Source organism: Neofelis nebulosa, chromosome 8 (genome assembly GCF_028018385.1).
Source record: "Neofelis nebulosa isolate mNeoNeb1 chromosome 8, mNeoNeb1.pri, whole genome shotgun sequence".
NCBI lineage: Eukaryota > Metazoa > Chordata > Mammalia > Carnivora > Felidae > Neofelis > Neofelis nebulosa.
The window spans coordinates 46,586,860-46,607,367 of NC_080789.1; positions in this window are offsets into that span (position 1 = coordinate 46,586,860).

Sequence of the window (20,508 nt, forward strand, 5' to 3'; positions counted from 1 at the left end):
TGGCTCAGTCAGTTAAGCAGCTGACTCTAGATTAGGCTCAGGTCATGTTCTTATGGTTCATGAGTTTGAGCCTTGCATCGGGCTCTGCACTGGCAGTGTGGAGCCTGTTTGGGATTCTCTCTCTCTCTCTCTCTCTCTCTCTCTCTCTCTCTCTTTTTCTCTATCCCTTCCCAGCTCTCTCTCTCTCTCTCTCTCTTTCAAAGTAAATTTGAGGGGCGCCTGGGTGGCGCAGTCGGTTAAGCGTCCGACTTCAGCCAGGTCACGATCTCGCGGTCCGTGAGTTCGAGCCCCGCGTCAGGCTCTGGGCTGATGGCTCGGAGCCTGGAGCCTGTTTCCGATTCTGTGTCTCCCTCTCTCTCTGCCCCTCCCCCGTTCATGCTCTGTCTCTCTCTGTCCCAAAAATAAATTAAAAATGTTGAAAAAAAAAATTTAAAAAAAAAAAAAAAAGTAAATTTGAACTTAAAATTTTTTTTTTTCTCTCCAGTTGCTTTTTAGGAACATAGATTGGTCCACAGTGTTCTACACTTTCTCACAGTGTGCCTGATACTAATATATTTGTACCTCTTTTGTTTTTTTCTGGTCTCTCTACAGATGCTTTCAATATAGGAAATGTTCTTACATTTATTTGATGGTTTCCTTTCCTCCATTTTCTCTGTTCATTCTTTCTGAAATGTCCACTATTTGAACATTGGGCTTCTTTGATCAATTCTCCAGTGTTCTTTTCTCTCTTATCTATCCCTTTATCGTTTGCTCTATGTTAGAGATTTCCTGAATATCTTCTTACCTTCTTCCTAAGTATTTTGTTTCTGCAAACATTTTTATTTTTTCAAGGGCCCTTTCTTATTCTTTGGTTGTCCCTTTATTTGTAACATTTTGTTCATATTTCAAGGGCAGTACACTTTCTGACTATATGAATCGTAGTTTTTTACGGTTTTCACCTCCCTGTGGAGTTGGTTATTTGTCGAGAGGCTTTCTTTAATCATTTGGGGATTTTTGCCTGTCTGCTCGTGTTAAGGTGGCAGCACTAAACACTGATGGCAGATTCTGAGAATAGGGTACATTCTGCACTGTGGACCATGGGCATGGTGGCAGGAGTCAGGTAAGCCTGTTTCTTTGGGGAATCCTCGATGTTGGTATTTTAAAGGTCTTTTCTCTTTGGCTGGCTAGGGTCTCTGAAGAAGATTCTTTTAGTCTGAAGTTTACTTATTATTTCTGTCTCCAGTGTGTTCTGTATAAACCTTTATTATAAGCCCCCTGGGACTTTTTTTGCCCTCATTTGTTTTCACATATATTTTAAGCTTTTTGAGGGTAGGAACCATGAATGATTCATGTCTTAGTCCCCAGAGATTAGCATTCTGTCTGGCATACAGGAATATTTCAATATACATTTGTGGATGAACAGATATGGGAATAACAGTGGAAAGTATATGTGTCATTTGCACTGTAGGGAAAAATTTTCCCTACAATGGAAAAACTTCAGTGCTCCAATGGAAAACTCTGCTTAGGTTAGGTCTTTCCTTACTGGGTTGGGTTAACCAGTTTTGATTTTATGGAGGCTCTGGGCCTTTTATTGCCTTTGAGCTACTTTACAATCCTGTAAATTGTAGACAATTGATAGCAATGAATAATAATTCTTGTTTTAGGCATGAAAATAAATTAAGCACAATAGAGATTCAATTGACTTCTCTCACTCCTGAAGTAGCTAACTATGCCTTCATTTGCACATTCCTTTCAATATTCTTGACCTACAGACTGTCTATAGAGTCTTCATTAAATCACTTATAACTTTTTTTTTTAATGTTTATTTATTTTGGGGAGATAGAGAGAGAGAGCATGAGCAGGGAAGGGGCAGAGAGAGAGGGAGACACAGAATCCGAAGCAGGCTCAAAGCTCTGAGCTATCAGCACAGAGCAGGGCTCGAACCTACGAACCATGAAATCATGACAAATCGTGAGATGTTGACCTGAGCCGAAGCCGGGCGCTCAACTGACTGAGCCACCTAGGCTCCCTGAAATCACTTGTAACTTCGTATCAACTGCTTCATTAATGACAAATTAAATAAAATCTTTAACACATCTTCATTTGATATCTACATGAGTATTATGACATTTATTATTATTATTTTAATTCTTTAACTGTGACCCAAACTTGTCTAATGATGATCTTGGAAATTTTAAAATATTTTATGAGATGGTCTAAATAAAACTCATTCTAGAGATGATCTGAAACCATCCCTCCTATGGGGCATCAAGATTATCACTGAAGATGAATAAAACACATTAGTCATACAGGATCAAGTTTGAAGCCTTTTGTCTAATGGGAGGCCTGACTTCAGGATCTGTGTGCTAAAACTTGCACAACTTTTCTAATAACTCCTCTTATCCCATGAGGCAGAGAACAAAGACAACTTTTTTTTTAAGTATGTAGAAAATCATATGGGACCCTTATGGGCCTCTGGGCATATGGAATCAGAGATGTGGGGATAGTCTTGAGGATTATAGAAAGGAAGATTTGGCAGAATAATAAAGAAAGGAAAATTACATCTCAAACACCCTTTCAATCTTTATCAAATTGTAACTATTACAAAGATTATTTAACCATAAAGGAGTCCACCTTAATTAGATCCACTAACTTCTGGGAAATGCAACATATAAATTACGAAAAGCTACTCAAGGAAAGCAGGTCAGTTTAAGACTGGCCACACAGAAAACTAATTTGGACCAACTGAAGAAAAAAATGAGAGTTAATGGCATGCCTTATTTATGGCAAACTTTGACAAGAAATCTAAGTTTACAAAGGCTAAGTGTTACAGAGTAAGATCTTAACTAGCTTTGCTTTAATGAGAAAATTCAAGTCATTTGTAATCAGCACATTAATTGTATGCAAATGTATGTGGTTAAAGCTGCCCGAAAACAACAGGTTTCCTGAATTAAATTAGCATTTTGCCCCTTACATTTTGATTGCATTATTTATTTGCTTCGCAGAACAAATGTGAAATCCCTAATTATCAGCATATGAATTAGTAAGGTTTTGTCATAATACAGAAATCCAGATGAAGGACTAATCAAAGAAAGAAGAGAAAAAAGATACTAAACTTCTCATGAGATTTGTCTCTATGTTTTACAAAATTTTTGATATATGTTTTCTTCTAGATTAAAGATGTAACTACTAATGCTTATTTTTTGAGTGTCTGCTAGGATTTAAAAGATCTCTCAGTGGTCTGTAGGCTTTTATACATGGCTACCAGGTATATATGGTCAATAGCCATAGCAATAACAAGAATGATCACGTATGAGAATTTACGAAGGGCCAGTTCTGTGCCAAGCACTTTGTGTATAAACTTTCATGTGCTCACTTCGGCTGCACATATACTGTAATAAACTCTCACAAGAGCACCCATCTTAAAAATGAAGCAAAACAGGGGCGCCTGAGGGCTCAGTCTGTTAAGCATCCGACTCAGCTCAGGTCATGATCTCACAGTCTGTGAGTTCGAGCCCTGCATCGGGCTTTGTGCTGACAGCTCAGAGCCTGGAGCCTGCTTTGGATTCTGTGTCTCCCTCTCTCTGCCCCTACCCTGCTTGTGCTGTCTCTCATAAATGAATAAATATATAAAAAAAAAGAATGAAGCAAAACACCTTTTCCTCTCTCTGATCATGTCCTCTCTCTGGTCATGTCACCCACACTCTTTGTATAGTTGGCTCCTTAGTTTTCATATTAACTAACTCATGACCTCCCAACAGGTTTCTTCAAAGTAGGGCTCTCATTGTCATTGATGCTTTCAACACCTGTCTTTTTCCTTCATAGCACTCATTATAATTTGTAAGTACAAATTGATTTGTTGGTTTATTTGCTTTGTGTTTATGCACTGCTAGATTGTAAACTTTACCAGAGCTGAGACTGTATTTGCTCTACTGACTATCATACCCAGAATCTAACACTTTATGGGCACTTAAAAATATTTGTTGACTAGACAAAAGAACAAAGTTCTCTGAGATGGTACGAAGCAGATTCTTACTTTTCAACTCAGGACTCTGAAGCAAAGCCCATGCTTTTGCCAAGAGCATTTGACTTGTACCTCTGTCTCTTTGGATAGCTCAGCATCCCCTCCCTGTGCTCTTCCCCTCCACCCCCACCTCCACTTTTTTTTTTTTTTTTTTTTTTTTTGCCAGTTTGCTTCACAGTCTCTGATGCAGAATTCTTTGCAAGCTGAGCTGCCTTGTGTGTTACTGTTTCTGGGGGAAAAAAGTTGTGAGCCTTTCATTCTTGAAAACGTGTTATTCTGATGTCAGTGGACACTGTTTTCAACCTGCTGTCTGTTAGCTTAATTGGAACCTGCTCTCCTTGTGGGAGGGCTGGGTCGTGCAAGGTGACTTCAGGATAAGCAATGGTAACATGAAAGCACTCGAAGGATGTCAAATAGGAAAGTTGGTGAAGGATTTCAGTTAAGAGATAAAAGGGATTAAATAGAGGGATGTTGACAAGTCAGAATGCAGTTTTTGGTTTTGCTTTGCCACTTTCACATTAGGTTAAAATATTACAGCAAATTTAATAAAAGGAAACACTGAGTTTTGTGCCAAAACAACTAGAAAGTCTAAAAAATATCTCTAATTATGGTGATGATGAGAAGAAGTTGGTGATTTGGGGAACAGTTGTTTTATTGATAAAAGATGGTTGTTTTATCATACCCTTGTATCTCCTTAGAAATCCCTGAGGGAAAAAACAAAAATCAGAACATTTATTTACTCTTCCATTCATTCAGTATGTGGTTGACACAGTTCATGGTAATACAGACACAACGTTGAAGAAATCTAGACCCTGGTTACTTGCATGCTAGTAGAAAGAAAATACAAATAGACAACTAAGTCTAATGGAGAATGTTTAAATTGACTTATGGTGGGGGGAATGCTATAAGAGTTCAAGAGAACGAAGAGATCTATTAAAAAAAAAAGCCTCATGTGAGAGGTATCATTTGAATTCAGAATTGAACAGATCTGATTGTATGATTGAGTTGTTGACATGGGAGAGCACTTGGGACAGGGAGAATAAAAGGATAGAGCTGATAAAAACAGGAAAAGGAAGAAAAATCCATATTGGTTGACATAGGTGGTACCAGTTGGGAAGTCTTTTTTAAAAATTTTTTTAAATGTTCATTTACTTTTGAGAGAAAGAGAGAGTTGGAGTTCAAGTAGGGGAAGGACAGAGACAGACGGAGACGCAGAATCTGAAGCAGGCTCCAGCTGTCAGCACAGGGTCCGACGCAGGGCTCAAACTCTGAAACTGCGAGATCATGACCTACGCTGAAGTCAGAAGCTCAACTGACTGAGCCACCCAGGTGCCCCTGGAAGTCTTAGGAATATGAGTGGAAGGGGAGATTGGGAGATTGGTGTTGAAGGGCCTTGAATGCTCTGCTAAGGAGTTTATATTTTGTTTAGGAAATAGGGAATTATAAAAGATATTTTTGTTAAGAAATTTTAAAAATTGAATTCTTACTCTGACGGTCCACCATGAGTGATGAAAGATTATCTTGGGAGAAAATTCTTCATGGGTCCCACATTTCTGCACAACTTCTGAGCAAAGACATTGAAAGCTTTTGGTTTTTTTTCCAAGAATGTCCTTGGAAGTTAGAGGCAGAGGGAAGATTTTTAAGGGAGATTGAGATGTAAGAGATTGGAGTTTCTTAAACTCAGAGTTCCTCAGTGTGATACAAATTTACTGGGTATTCAGCATTCATCTGGACTGCTGGGCATCCTTACTATGGGACATAGGGATCAAGAGACCTGATATAAACATGAAACTCATAGAGTTTGCTGTGCTGTGAGTTGTGAAGTCCTTTGTTCCTGACCTGGGAGTCTCATGTCTTTTGACAGCAACCATTAAACTGTAGCAAATTAACTTGTTAATTTGTAAGTGGGGCAAAATCTCCTAGCCTTCAAAGTTCTTGACAGGCTGAAATCTTGAAGTTCCAGGAGACAGTTATTATAACTCAATAAGGCGGTATAAGGTATTGGTAGTGGACATAAGTCTAACATTTTCTAGAGATAAAATTGACAAAATGTATCCATACATTGAGAAAATAATTCATTAAGAATAATGGTTTTTGAGGGGTGACTGGGTGGCTCAGTTTGTTGAGAGTCTGACTTTGGCTCAGGTCATGATCTTGCCATTCCCAACTTCAAGCCTCACGTCAGGCTCTGTACTGACAGCTCAGAGCCTGTAGTCTGCTTTGGATTCTGTGTCTCCCTCTCTCTCTGCCCCTCCCCTGCTCATGCTCTGTCTCTCTTTGTTTCTCAAAAATAAACGTTAAAAAAATAATGGGTTTTGAGCCTCAGTTTCCCATGGGATGATGCTTATCTCATTAATAACAAATAGGATAAAGAGAATTAAAAGGGGGACAGCTGCTGGGTGGCTCAGTCAGTTAGGCGTCCAACTTCAGCTTAGGTCATGATCTCGTGGTTCATGAGTTCAAGTCCTGCATCAGGCTCTGTGCTAACAGCCCAGAGCCTGGAGCCTTCTTCAGGTTCTCTGTCTCCCTCTCTTCCTGCCCCCTTCTCCATTTGTGTTCTGTCTCTCTCTCTCAAAAAAAATAAACATTAAAAGAAAAATTTTAAAAAAAGAGAATGAAAGGTACACCACATAATGGGAGAGAATATTTGCAAAACACATATCAGATAAAAAGACTGATCTCCAAAAACTTAGCGATAGGAAAATAACCTAATTAAAAACTGGGCAAAAGATATGAAAACATCTCACAAAAGAAGATACACAGATGGTAAATAAGTATATGAAAAATACTCAAATCAATTGTCATTAGGGAATTGCACATTAAGCCAACAATAAGATATCACTACACACCTATTAGAATAACCCAAATCCAGCACCAACCCCACCAAAAGCTGGTAAGGATGTGAAGAATCAAGAACTCTCATTCATTGCTAGTGGGAATACAAAATGGTGAAGCCACTTTGGAAGACAGCTTGGCAGTTTCTTACAAAATAATCATATACCATACAATCCCTGAATAGCCAAAGCAATCTTGAGAAAGAAGAACAAACCTGGAGGTATCACAATCCCATATTTCAAGATATACTACAAAGCTATAGTGATCAAAACAGTATTGGGATGCCTGGTGTCCCAGTCAGTTAAGCATCTGACTCTTGATTTCTGCTTAGGTCATGATCTCATGGTTTGTGAGTTTGAGCCCTGCTTTAGCTCTGCACTGGTGGTGCAGAGCCTGCTTGGGACTCTTTCTCTCTCCCTCTCTCTCTGCCCCTCCCCTACTTGCTCTCTCTCTCTCTCTCTTAATTTTTTTTTAATGTTTATTTATTTTTTGCACGAGAGAGAGAGAGCACAAGTGGCAGAGGGGCAGAGAGAGAGAGGGAGACACAGAATATGAAACAGACTCCAGGCTCTGAGCATCAGCGCAGAGCCCGATGTGAGGCTCAAACGTGGGAACGGCAAGATCATGACCTGAGCTGAAGTCGGACGCTTAACCGATTGAGCCACCCAGCCCCTGCTCCCTTCTCTTAAAATAAATATAAATAAACTTTTTTTAAAAAGTCTATCAAAAAACCAAAAACAAAAACAGCTTGGTCCTGGCAAAAAATGGACACATAAATCAATGACACAGAATAAACCCACACTTATGTGGTCAATTAATCTACTACAAAGGAGGCGAGAATATATAATGAGGAAAAGACAGTCTCTTCAATAAATGGTATGGGGAAAATTGGATGGCTACATGCAAAAGAATGAGACTGGACCACTTTCTTATGCCGTTCACAAAAACAAACTCAAATGGATTAAAGACTTAAATGTGAGACCTGAAACTATAAAAATCCTTGGGGTGCCTGGGTAGCTCAGTCGGTTGAGTGTCTGACTTTGGCTCAGGTAATGACCTCACTGCTTGTGAGTTCAAGCCCTCCGTCAGGCTCTGTGCTGACAGCTCAGAGCCTGGAGCCTGCTTCGGATTCTGAATTTCCCTCTCTCTCTGTCCCTCCCTCGCTCGTGCTCTGTCTCTCTCAGTCTCTCAGAAATAAATAAATGTTAAAAATTAAAAAAAAAAAAAACTATAAAAATCCTTAAAGAAAATATAGGTAGTAATCCCTTGGATATCAACCTTAGCAACATTTTCCTAGACATGTCTCCTCAGGCAAGGGAAACAAAAGCAAAAATAAACTACTGTGACTACACTAAAATAAAAAGTTTTTGCACAGTGAAGAAAACCATCAACAAAATAAAAATACAACCCACTGACGAAGAGAGAATATTTGCAAATGATATGCCCTATAAAGGGTTAATATCCAAATATATAAGGAACTTGTATAACTCAACACCAAAAAACAATACCATTAAAAATGGGCTGAGGATCTGAATAGACATTTTCCCAAAGAAGACATACAGATAACCAACAGACACATGAAAAAATGCTCAATATCACTAATCATCAGGGAAATTCAAATCAAAACCACAATAAGATGTCACCATATCCAAGGCAAGAAATAACAAGTGTTGGCGAATGTGGAAAAACTTGTGCTTTATTGGTGGGAATAGAAATCAGTGCAATCACTGTGGAAAATAGTATGAATGGTCCTCAAAAAATTAAAAATAGAGATACCATATGATCCAGAAATTCCACTACTGGGTATTTACCCAAAGAAAATGAAAACACAAATTAAAAAAGATATATGCAGGGGCACCTGTGTGGCTCAGTTGGTTAATCATCTGACTTCAGCCCAGGTCATGATCTCGCTGTTTGTGGGTTTGAGCCCTGCATCAGGCTCTGTGCTGACAGCTCAGAGCCTGGAGCCTGCTTCAGATTCTGTGTCTCCCTCTTTCTCTCTGGCCCTCCCCCACTCATGCTCACGCTTTCTCTCTCTCTCAAAAATAAATAAAAATTCAAAAAAAATTAAAAAATAGATATATGCATTCCTATGTTTGTTACAGCATTATTTACAATAGCCAAGATAAGGAAGCAACTTAAGTGTTCATCAGGAGATTAATGGATCATGAAGATGTGGTTTTATACACACACACACACACACACACACACACACACACACACAATGGAACATTACTCAGCCATAAAAAAGAATGAGATCTTGCCATTTTTGACAGACAACATGGATGAACCTAGAGGATATTATGCTAAGTAAAATATCAGGCAGAGAAAGACAAATACTATATAATTTCATTTATATGTGGACAAAACAAAACAAAACAAAACACCAAACAAAAACAAAACAAAACAAAAAACCCAAAAAACAAAAATTTAATCATAAATACAGAGAAGAAACTGGTGATTGCCAGAGGGGAAAGGATTTTGGGGGGGGGGTAGGTGAAAGAGGTGAAAGGGATTAAGAAGTATAAACTTCTAGTTATAAAATATATAGGGGCTCCTGGGTGGCTCAGTCGGTTAAGTGGGTGACTTCAGCTCAGGTCATGATCTTGCTGTTCCCAAGTTCGAGCCCCATATCTGGCTCTGTGCTGATGCTCATAGCCTGGAGCCTGTTTCTGATTCTGTGTCTCCCTCTCTCTCTCTGCCCCTCCCCTGCTTGCTCTATGTCTTTCTCTCTCTCTCTCTCTCTCTCTCTCTCTCTCAAAAATAATAAACATTAAAAGAAATTTTTTTTGAAGAATAAAATATATAAATCAGGGGGATAAAAATTACAGCATATGGAATATAGTCAATAACATTGTAATAACATGTGGTGACAGATAGTAACTAGACTTCCGTGAATATAGCATAATGTAGAGAGTTGTTGAATCACTATGTTGTACACCTGAAATTAATATAACACTGTATGTCAACTATACTTCAATTAAAAAATAAAAAAAAGAAACTGCCATGGCCAACTCAACCTTTATCAATACCACCCTGATCAGTCAACAACCATCAACATCAAGGCAAGACCTTCCACCAGCAAAAAGATTTTGACTCATCGAAAGTTCAGATGATTGTTAGCATTTTTTAGCAATAATTTTTAAATTAAGGTATGCACATTGTTTTTTAGACATAATGCTATTGCACTTAATAGACTAAAGTATAGTGTAAGTATAACTTTTATATGCACTGGGAAACCAAAAAATTCATTTGACTTGCTTTATTGCAATATTCACTTTATTGCGGTGGTCTGGAGCCAAACCCACAATATCTCCAAGGTATGCTTGTATATAAATTCTGGCTATAAATTTGGGATTTCCACATTCCTTCCTTAGTTTTGATAATTTGCTAGAATGAGTCACAGAACTTAGGAAAGTGCTTTACTTACTATTACTGGTTTATTATAAAAAATACAAGTTTGGAACAGCCAAATGGAAAACCCATAGGAGAAGGTATGGGGGCAGTTGCTGTGTGCACAGCTTTCATGCCCTCACTAGACATGCCACCCTCCCAGCACCTCAATGTGTTCACGGACTTGGAAGCTCTCTGAACACAGTTGTTTAGGGGTTTTTATGGAGTTTTCATTACTTAAGCAAGATTGATTAAATCAGTGGCCCTTGATGATTGAATTAACCTACCCTCCCTGGAAGCCAGGGGGTAGGGCTGAAAGTTGCAATTGTGCCTTGGTCTTCTGGCAACCAGCCACTATCCAGAAGTCCTTTAGGGACCCATGTTACCAATTACCTCATTAGCATGCAGATGACATTATTATTCCTTCTGAGATTCCAGGGGTTTTAGGAGCTTGTGTGCCGGGAACCCAGGGGGAACAAAGACCAAATATATTCCTTATTATGCCACAGGTATGTACTGTATGATTCCAAGTATATGACATTCTGAAAAAGGCAAACTATGGAGACAATAACCAAACCAGTGGTTGCCAGGAATGGAGGGAGAGAGGGATGAGTCAGTGAAGCACAGGGCATTTTTAGTGCAATGAAACTCTACTGTATGATGCTGTAATGGTGGTTGCCTGTAATGATACATTCGTCAATACCCATAGAAGGTACAACACCAAGAATGAACCCTAATGTGAACTTTGGGCTTTAATTATTAATAATGTATTAATGCTGGCCCCTCAGTTGTAACAAATGTGCCCTACTGATGCAAGATGCTAAAGAGGAAGAAGCCCCCTGGTGGGGGGCAGGGGAGGGAGATTAGAGGAACTCTACACTCTGCTCGAGTTTTCTATAAACCTACAACTGCTCTATAAAAATAAAGTCTATTAATTAAAAAAAAAATAGTAAAGGGGAAGATGGTGATTGGGAGAGCAAATTCATTTAATTTGACAGTCTTGAGTTTGAGGTCCTGAGATATATAAAGATATCAGTAAGGCACATAAAGCAATTAAACAGTCAGAGGGTCAAAAGTGACCCACCAAGGAAGGCCAACAAAATACTGGGTAAAACAGCAACAAAACTGATAACAATAATTTATCCTGGTGGTGAGAATAGAGGGACCACCACATTCAGAAAACAGCTTGTATCTGACTGATATACCTCTTGAAAGACATGCCATATCTAGGCCTCAAGCCTCCAGCAAGTTTGAGAGGAACTAGCCCTGTTGTCATCATTAACTTCTAGTTTTGGAAGAACTCATTTTCTTTTTCTTCCAGAGAGTAATCTAACATGTCTCAAATTGGTCTTTATTCTCTGAGAATACCATTGTAATCAAAGCATGGGCCAAAGTGGCCTTGTCCCACAGTAGATGCTCATAGAACATTGTTCTTTTATACATATCTGCCTGCTTGCATCATCTCCTGATATAATTAAGCCCCCTTTCCCTATCCTGAAAAATTTCTTAAGTATTTGATTGGTCCTTGATCACTGACTTCCCCTTTATGTATTTAGACTCTGTCTCTACCCAGCTGGCCATAGAGCTTATATCTTTCTGGCTCCCCTCTGATATGACCTAAAGCAGATCTTAAATGCCATCTGCAAGCCTGTCTGCTGGCATCTGTCCAGTTATCTGTCTCCTCAGCTTTGAATTGAAACTCAAATTTAAATTGAAATTTAAAAATTTAATTTTCTGGATAGTTAATACATTTGCATAGTTCAAAAATCAAAAGAAAATAAAAGATATACCATGAGAAGTCTTGCCTCCACTCCCTATTCATTCCTTAACCTTAAGTTTCCTTGTTTATTTAGGTATTTTATAATTAAGTATGTGTAACCAAGTCTGAGCTCGTTCTGCTCTCCGTATGACAGGCTGGTAAGTTGAGAGGCAAGATATTGGGGTAAGGAAAGCAACTTTATTTGGAAAGCCAGCAAATCGAGGAGATAGTGGACTATCGTCCCAAAGAAGTAGCTCCCGTCAGTATGAAATTTGGGCTTCTTTTGTCAGTGAAAGGGAGAAGCAGGACGGGGTTAGATTCAAAAGGTGACTGACATCTGTAGGCATCTAAGGAAGGTCATGTATCTTCTTCATCCTTAGTTGATCTTTGCGTACAGCATCCGGTCATGTCATTCCTGTAAATCTTAAACATAGCATAGGTAGTTCTGTATGAACCTGTCTTATCTCCTTGGGTGAAGTAGGTTTGGGGTAAAGAGTGGTATTTGCAAATGTTAGCTGTAACATGCCAATGTGCAGGGTTAAAGAGAACTTTCTAAGCTATACATCACAGCAACAAAGGAAATAGAAGCAATATGGAGTCAGACATGCTAAGTTTCTCCCTGTTCCATGTATATTTCTGTAAGTTGCCTAAGAAGGTTGTTCTTTCTGGAACATGGTATGATATAGCTATTAAAATTCTGACCATTAGTTTTCCTTAATTTCCCATTTAATACTGTTAATATTTGATTGGATTTATTAATTCTGTTGATAAGTAATGTTTCTTTCTTATTAATAGCTATTGTGTAAGTTACGATTCTTAGTTACCAAAGCATTTGAGAGGAAATTTACCTAAGAACTTATAAGAATTTAGTATCCAAGAAACTCTATATTTCTATTTTTCCTGTTATATATTACAGTTTACTAACCTGTGATCTGCATTTATGATTTCCTACAGACTTTTATAGAATGAATGAAGAGTTTAATTCTGCATGGTACAACATCATAATTTTAATGGTACATATGTTAAGAAACCCTCCAATTTAGTTTACGTGGGAACGTATTTCCACATCCCTCTGAAATTCCCAGTGAGTGCTCCCCTTTACAGTGAAACTTGAAATAATCGTCTAAAGTAAATGATTTTACTTTCATACTTCTCATTCCCTTCTTCAACCCTTTCTAATTGGACTCTGTCTTTACTATGTGATTAAGACTAGTCTTCTCTCAAAGGCAGCAGTAATCTCCATGCTGCCAAAACCAGTGGTGATCAGGAGTGCTCATATTTCCAGACCTCTTGACATCTGCCCTATCTCTCCATAAGACACTTTCCTTTTCTCACTTCCTGGATACCACTCTGCTAGTTTTCCTCTTGCATCACTTTTAACTGCTTTTTAGTCTGATGTACTTACTCCTTTGTTAAACTTTAAATATTGGTATGCTGCAGGAATTGGGCCAGGGTTCTCATGTTTTATCTATGTGTGGCTTCTCCTTAGATAATCTTATCCAGTACTTTGGCTTTAAATATCTCCCATGTGGCAAAGATGCCCAGGTTTATATCGGGCTCTGACTTTCTCCCAGAATTCCAGATTCATATAGTCAGCTGCCTACCTGATGTCTGCACGTGGATGTCTAATAGGCATCTCAAATCTGAGACGTTCAAAACAGAACTTCTCCCCCAGTTGTCTCCATCTTTGTGGCATCACTTTCCACCAAGTTATTCACATTAAAATCTTGCCATCCATGTTCCTCTCTTTCTCTCCCCTCTCAATGTTCATCTCACCTCTAAAGTCTTGAATCCAATCACTTCTCTTCCTCTACAGTGCTATCACCCTAGACCAGCCACCAGCATCTTCTGCCTGGATCACTGCATCATGTCACTGCAACTGCTTGAAACCTGCCGTATGAATTTGCTAGGGCTGCTGTTACAAATTACCACAGACAGGGTGACCTAAATAACAGAAATTAATCTTCTTGCAATTTTGGGTGTTAGAAGTCTGAGATCAAGGTGTCAGCAGGGTTGACTTCTTCTGTGGTCTCCCTCCTTGGCTTGTAGGAGGCTGTCTTCTCTTTGTGTCTTGACATAATCATTCCTCTGTGTATGTCTGTGCCCTAATTTCCTCTTATTATAAGGACATTAATCATATTGGTTGAAGGCCCATCTTAATGACTTCATTTTACTTTAATTGTCTCTTTAAAGACTTTGTGTCTAAACATAGCCACATCTTGTTTGTTTGTTTGTTTATTATTTTGAGATAAAAACTTAACATGAGACCTGTTAACAGATTTTAAGTGTCCAATAAGTGATTATTGCATATAGGCCCAATAGTGTAAAACTGAAACTTGATGCCTCCTGATAAATAACTCCCCATTTTGCCGTCCTGCAGTCCCCAGCATTTTGGTCTCTGATTTTTATGAATTTGATTATTTTAGGTACTTCATTCAAGTGGAATCCTGTAGTACTTGCTTATCTTTCTGTGTGTGGCTTAGCTCACTTAGCATAATGTCCTCAAAGTCCATCCCTGTTGTCACATAGTGCACAATTTCCTGTTTTTAGAGCTGAATATTATTTCATTTTATGTTTGTATCTCATTTTCTTTATTTATTCATATGCTGATCAAAATTTAGGTTGTTTCCTCATCCTAGCTAATGTGAATAGTGCTGCATTGGACATATAGTACAAATATATCAGTGAAAACCTGATTTCAATTCATTTGGATATATGCCCAGAAGTGGGATGGTTGGATGATATAGTAGTTCTATTTTTATTTAGTTGAAGAACCCCCATACAGTTTTCTATAGTGGCTGTACCATTTGCATTCCCACTAATAGTATGTAAGAGTTTTATTTTCTGCACATCCTCACCAAAACTTGTTAAGTTCTTGGATTTTTTTTTTTTTTTTTTGACGATAACTGTCCTAACAGGTGTTGGGTGATATCTCATTGTGGTTTTGATTTGCATTTCCCTTATGGTTAGTGACTAAGCATTTTTTCATATACCCGTTGGTCATTTGTAAGTCTTCTTTGGAAAAATTTCTATTCAAGCCCTTAGCACATTTTAAAATTGGGTCTAAGCTCCAACACTGGTAGGTCAGTTTACTGGGGAGGCCCCTCAAAAAAGAGTACTGGATAGGCAAACCAACCTCTACTTTACCTGGGAGAAGCCGGGAGCCGGGAGATCTCCTTTTGACCATGTGACATGGCACCAGGGGAAGCAACTCCAGGAAGAAAGTGTCCTGAATCTCCTTACTGACATCAATAAATCTGTTTTCGTGACTGCCTAGCATTCAAGAGCCTTTCACTTAATTTCTAGATTTCCCATAAAGAACATTTGTTCATGAATTGTTGCTTAATTGGTCTGTTTGTGGGCAGAAGGATGGTCCAGGGCCTACCCCAGCATCTTTCTGATCTTGCTAATATAGTCACTTTCTGAGTTATTGGGGATTAGGACTTTAACATGAATTTTGGGGAGCACGATTCTGTCCATAACACCTACCCTACATTTCTAATAACACTCTCTTTTCCCTATCTTACACCTCTCTATAGGATCTGACCTGAATCTGTTTCTGATTTCATCTCAGACCTTGCCCCCCCCCCCCCCCCCCATTAACTCATTATGTTACATACACATCAGCCTTTTTCCTCCAGCATGCCAAGTTTGTGCTCACCCTAGGGTCTTTGTACTATCTGTTGCCTTTGTGTGGAATTTTCTTACCATACATCTTAACATGGCTTGTGCCTTTTTCTCATGCAAGACTCTGTTTCTTTGTTTACAGTGTATTCATTTTTAATAATTAGGGTATCACTTGAGAGCTTACTTTGCATAAGGCATTGTGCTAAACATTTATACGTCCTATTTGATAGAAATAACACGCATAGTGGTTGAAAATTTCATAGTTTGGAGCTAGACTGCCTGGGTTCACATCCAGGCTTTGTTACAAACTATGGGTATTCGGGAAAGTTATTTAACTTTTCTCTGCTTCAATTATTTTCCCCTCACGGAGAACATTTATCTTTATTCCAAACAATTTGAACCTACAGAAAAGTTACAAGACTGATACAAAGAATCCCCATGTTTCCCTGCCAAGAGATCCCAGTCATGTTGATTAATTTCACCAGTAACAACTTTTTTTTTAATCGCAAAAGCTCTAATTCAGGATCACATTTCCCCCAAGTTACCGTGTCTCTCACCAGCCTCTTTGAATATGGAATAAGTCCTCAGTCTTTCCTAACTTTCCTTGTCTGAGCATTTAAATGATTTGGCCAGTTATCTCATAGAATGCCCTTGATTTGGGCTTGTTTTGTGCTTCCTCATGATTTGACCCAAGTCAGGACTCAGTTTGAATGTCAAGTCTTCAGGGTTCCATCTAATGTAAAGTATTTGCCTCAGCTACTTTGCAACACGAGATCCTGCCATTTTTCTCTTCCTAGTGTTTTCTTGCATATTTATTTGTATATTTGTTTGTGTGTGTGTGTGTGTGTGTGTGTGTGTTTGTGTCAAGTTGGTAGAATATAAGGTTCATAAGGACATTGTGGACTTTAATTTTCTTTTGCAGTGTTGCATCCTAGCACATGTGGTGATTATATCTGCTAGTCACTGTGGTAGGCAGTAGGAATATAATGGGGAACACAAACAGGTGCTCTTTGTTATTCTTAAAAAATAAGTTAGAAAATATAGTTAGATAACTTGCTATTTAGACATTCGGTCAATGCATATTTATTGAACACCTACTATGTTCTGAACCCAAGGGATATGTTACTCTGTGAACAACACAGAAAGTGCTCCTGATCCCCTGAAATTTACATTCCAGAAAGGAAGCAGACAATAATATGGATAAATAAATATGTAATGGTGTGAGTGGAGAGGATGAACCATCTAGCTCTTGTAGATGAAGAGGATTCCAGAAAGAGGAGGAAGTGGGAAGGCCCTGAGTCAGGAATATACTTGGCAAGTCCAAGGATCAACGAGTCTGCTGTGGCTGGAGCAGCATGAGTGAGGGAGAAAGTGGGAGGAAATGGGGTCAGTGAGGCAGCCAAGGGCCCATCTTGTGTGGCTTTGGATTTGATTCTAATTGTGATGGGAATCCATTAGAGCGTTCAAAGCATGGGAGTGACATAATCCTTTACTGCACAGAGAATTGCTTTATGAACTATTTCCTTTTCAGAGAGCTCCTTAGGGGATTGGCTGAGAATCTGTGATTCTCAAGAAACTTGAAATTTCTGGCTATTTCTTATACATCAGGCCCTGAACTGGTAGCTAGAAATCCTGGAATGTGTTCCCAGATTTGCACATTCCTTTTTGAGGGACCTTGGCTAGGCCAATCTTCCTGGCTTAACAGCACCTCTTCACACTCGTGGATTCAAGAAACCATGAAGAGTGAATAGGAAACAGAGCAGAGCACTTACGGGAATTTTCTGGCTATCTGAAGCCTCAAGTATGAATATGGTATAAATAAATTAGTATGCAGAAAGAGTCTGGACCTATTCCACAATTAGAAAAAAATCAGTAAGTTCTCTTTTGGAATATTTTCTTAAGGTTTAATGATTAGTGTAGGCTAAATGAGAGGTCAACTTGATTCTGTAGAAAGCAAAACAATTCCTCAGCTTTGTTTTACCCATAGACACTTTAATGACCCCAAGAGTATCTTATTTAAAATTTTTTTGACTTCCTCACATGATTCGCCTACGGATGAAGCATTTTCTGAATAAATCAATGTGTTAATAATAAAATAATTACTGGGAAGAGTTAGGGAAGGATACTTTAATACCTGAATATAAATGAAAAATGGAACTAGAAGAGAATTCTGGGAGAAATGGTGTATTCCATTTCTGGAAATAGTGCATTTAGATATTATATTCCTAAATATGTATAGTTTTATTTGATATGGATTGAGATTGGGGTGATCCATTTAAACAGTATGATAGTGAAGAAAATGCAGCCAGGCACGGTCATTGTGGGAACGATGGTTTAGGTGTTTATCCACAGGTTTTCTGCTTTTCTCAGTTTCTTTTGCTTTCTCACGGTAAGGGAAAATCAAGTCTTTCAAGTGCTCAAGGAAAATATAAATAGGACTCTCTGTAGTTTAAAAAAAAAATTCAAAACAGAGTCTGAGTTGTTTTCTACCTGGGCTTAATTTGGGATATATTTGGTGCTTCTTATAAAGGTGTGAAATGGAAGTTTGGGATTTCCTCATAAATGACCTTTTACAGCGACTTTCTGTTATTTTATTTTCTCCTGGGAACTAGAATAGCCATGCAATACATTCCCACCGTGTGAGGTTGAATAAACCTTTCTAATTTAGAATCAGTCACTTGTGAGATCCTAATTAGCATTATGAGTAAAACGTCTATGTTTATTTCTGACCAGTCATGGGATATGCCTGTGTTAAATTCAGTGTAACGTTTTGTTGGCTCTTTCAGTTTGAGAAACTGGTGTCTGATATAAGCATGAAACATCCCCGCCCTCCTATTTTTTCTTTTTCTTTTTTAAATTCTGTGTTGGTGGCCTCTGCTCATTTCCCTACCTCTTAATCACTGTTACCTCAGAGCCTAATCATGCCTGGCAGCTAATGTGTACCTTGTGAACTGACCAAACAAAGGACTGATTCAGAGAGAACTCAGAGAAAAGCAGGTTGGCATTTACACTTTAAACTTAAAAAGCAAACAGCCAGGCAGATTCAGCACGAAAATGGAGTATCCAATGATCCTGGGCTCTGAGATGACAGAGCTCTGAGATGACAGAGCTCTGTTTTGTATTCTTCATTCTCCTGTTAAGTATTCTAGTCTGTATGTGGGCACACATCCTGATTTGGAGAGAAGGAAAATAGGATTGACCTCGGAGAGACCAACTAGTAAAATCTATAGGAGTGGACCAAGAGAGCAATCATTTTTAAGTGAAGAATTTTAAAAATATGTAAAATGCAATTAAAATGTGATCTTGGAAGCAGGACTGAATTGTAATTATGGTCGAGTAAATGGATATCCAATGTTCACGTCCTCTTGCCTGGGGATAGACTGTGATCGCAGAGAGGGCATGGACTGAACAGAGGACAGAGAAGGCAATCTGGAGGAGAAGGAATTTGTGGTTTGTCACAGCAATGTTCATGGAGAGGCTGCTGCCTCTGCTGAGGGTGTCATTTGGTGGGTTTGGCTGTGAGATCCCTGAGATGGTGCTAGACTCATCAGCCTATCAAATCTTAGCAATGCATCCACCGACTCCTTTACTGAATTTCCCCTCCAAGAGACCACGTGTGTATGCTCTGGCTTCCGTGCTGCTTTCTGACAGGGAGTGGTTTTTCCGGTCAGCCGCTGTCTTATGCTGGATGGCTTAATGGGTACATTTCTCACCATAAACTAAGAAATTGACATTCTGGCTCCTGTGAGATCATTGAAAGTGAATCTGTCCTAAGAAGCAGATCACTTCAGGAAAGGTTGGCAAAGCTGAGCTGCGGGGGCTGTCAAGCCAAGGACCCGACCCTGGACCCCAACGAGCAACTGGGCCCTTTCTCATCTTACTGCAAAGCGTGAAGAGAGTATAAACACTATAGTGAGATCTAATAAGAATTCATGGGCATCTCTAATCCATCATGGTCAAAACTGCATTTGTAATGACTGTACTATTTTGCCTCTATCTTCACTAATAAACACTTAAAAATGGATTTTGGTGATCTAAGGTCTATTTTCTTATGCGCGTTTTCATATTTTTCCTTTTGTAACCAATATGGTTAGTGACTTTATGTCTAGGTACAAATCATGACAATTTTAGAGTAAAAATATCTGTAAAAGAGGAAGAATATTCATTGGCTATCCATTGTTCATGAACACCATTTTGGTACTTTACAAAGACAATTTTAAGTCATTTATTTTTGAGCTGGAATTAACACCACAAATATTGTTGTTTCAAAATTTCCTGCAATGGAAGGAGACAGATCATTCTCATACCAGATGCTTCCCATCCCCAGTGGGAATATGCAAGAGGTTTTTATGAGCTAGGCTCCATAAGCACACAGGATAGGAAGCACAGAGTATTATGTTCAAATGAAAACAGAAGAAAAATGTTGGTCTTGGGAATGTTGGAATTGGCCTAGAGGACAAGAGCCAGGCCTCTGCTCCTGTGAAAGGGATCATAAAACCTGTAAGTGAGCAACCTTTATTTTCCAAAAGTAGGAAAAAAGTTTTTTTTTTTTCAAAATGAGAAATGCTAAAGAGCATCAGAACTTTCTCTTCACTCTAATTATTTAGAATGCATGACCTCATGTCTTCATGCACTTACATACCCACACCTAAGTAGTCATAAGGAAGAGAAACTTCAACATCATTTCTCTCGCTAGTGCTATTAGCCTTTGAGGAAATTAATATTTACAATGCTATTAAAAAACAATATAGTACATAGTGACAGTGATGATGGGAAAATATATAACATAAAATAGAATATAATCTTTTCTCTGGGAGGTGGGTAGAAGACAGCTTGCCCTGTGCTATCAGTGCCATTCTAAGAAATCTGAAATTTTTCCTGTGACAGGAAG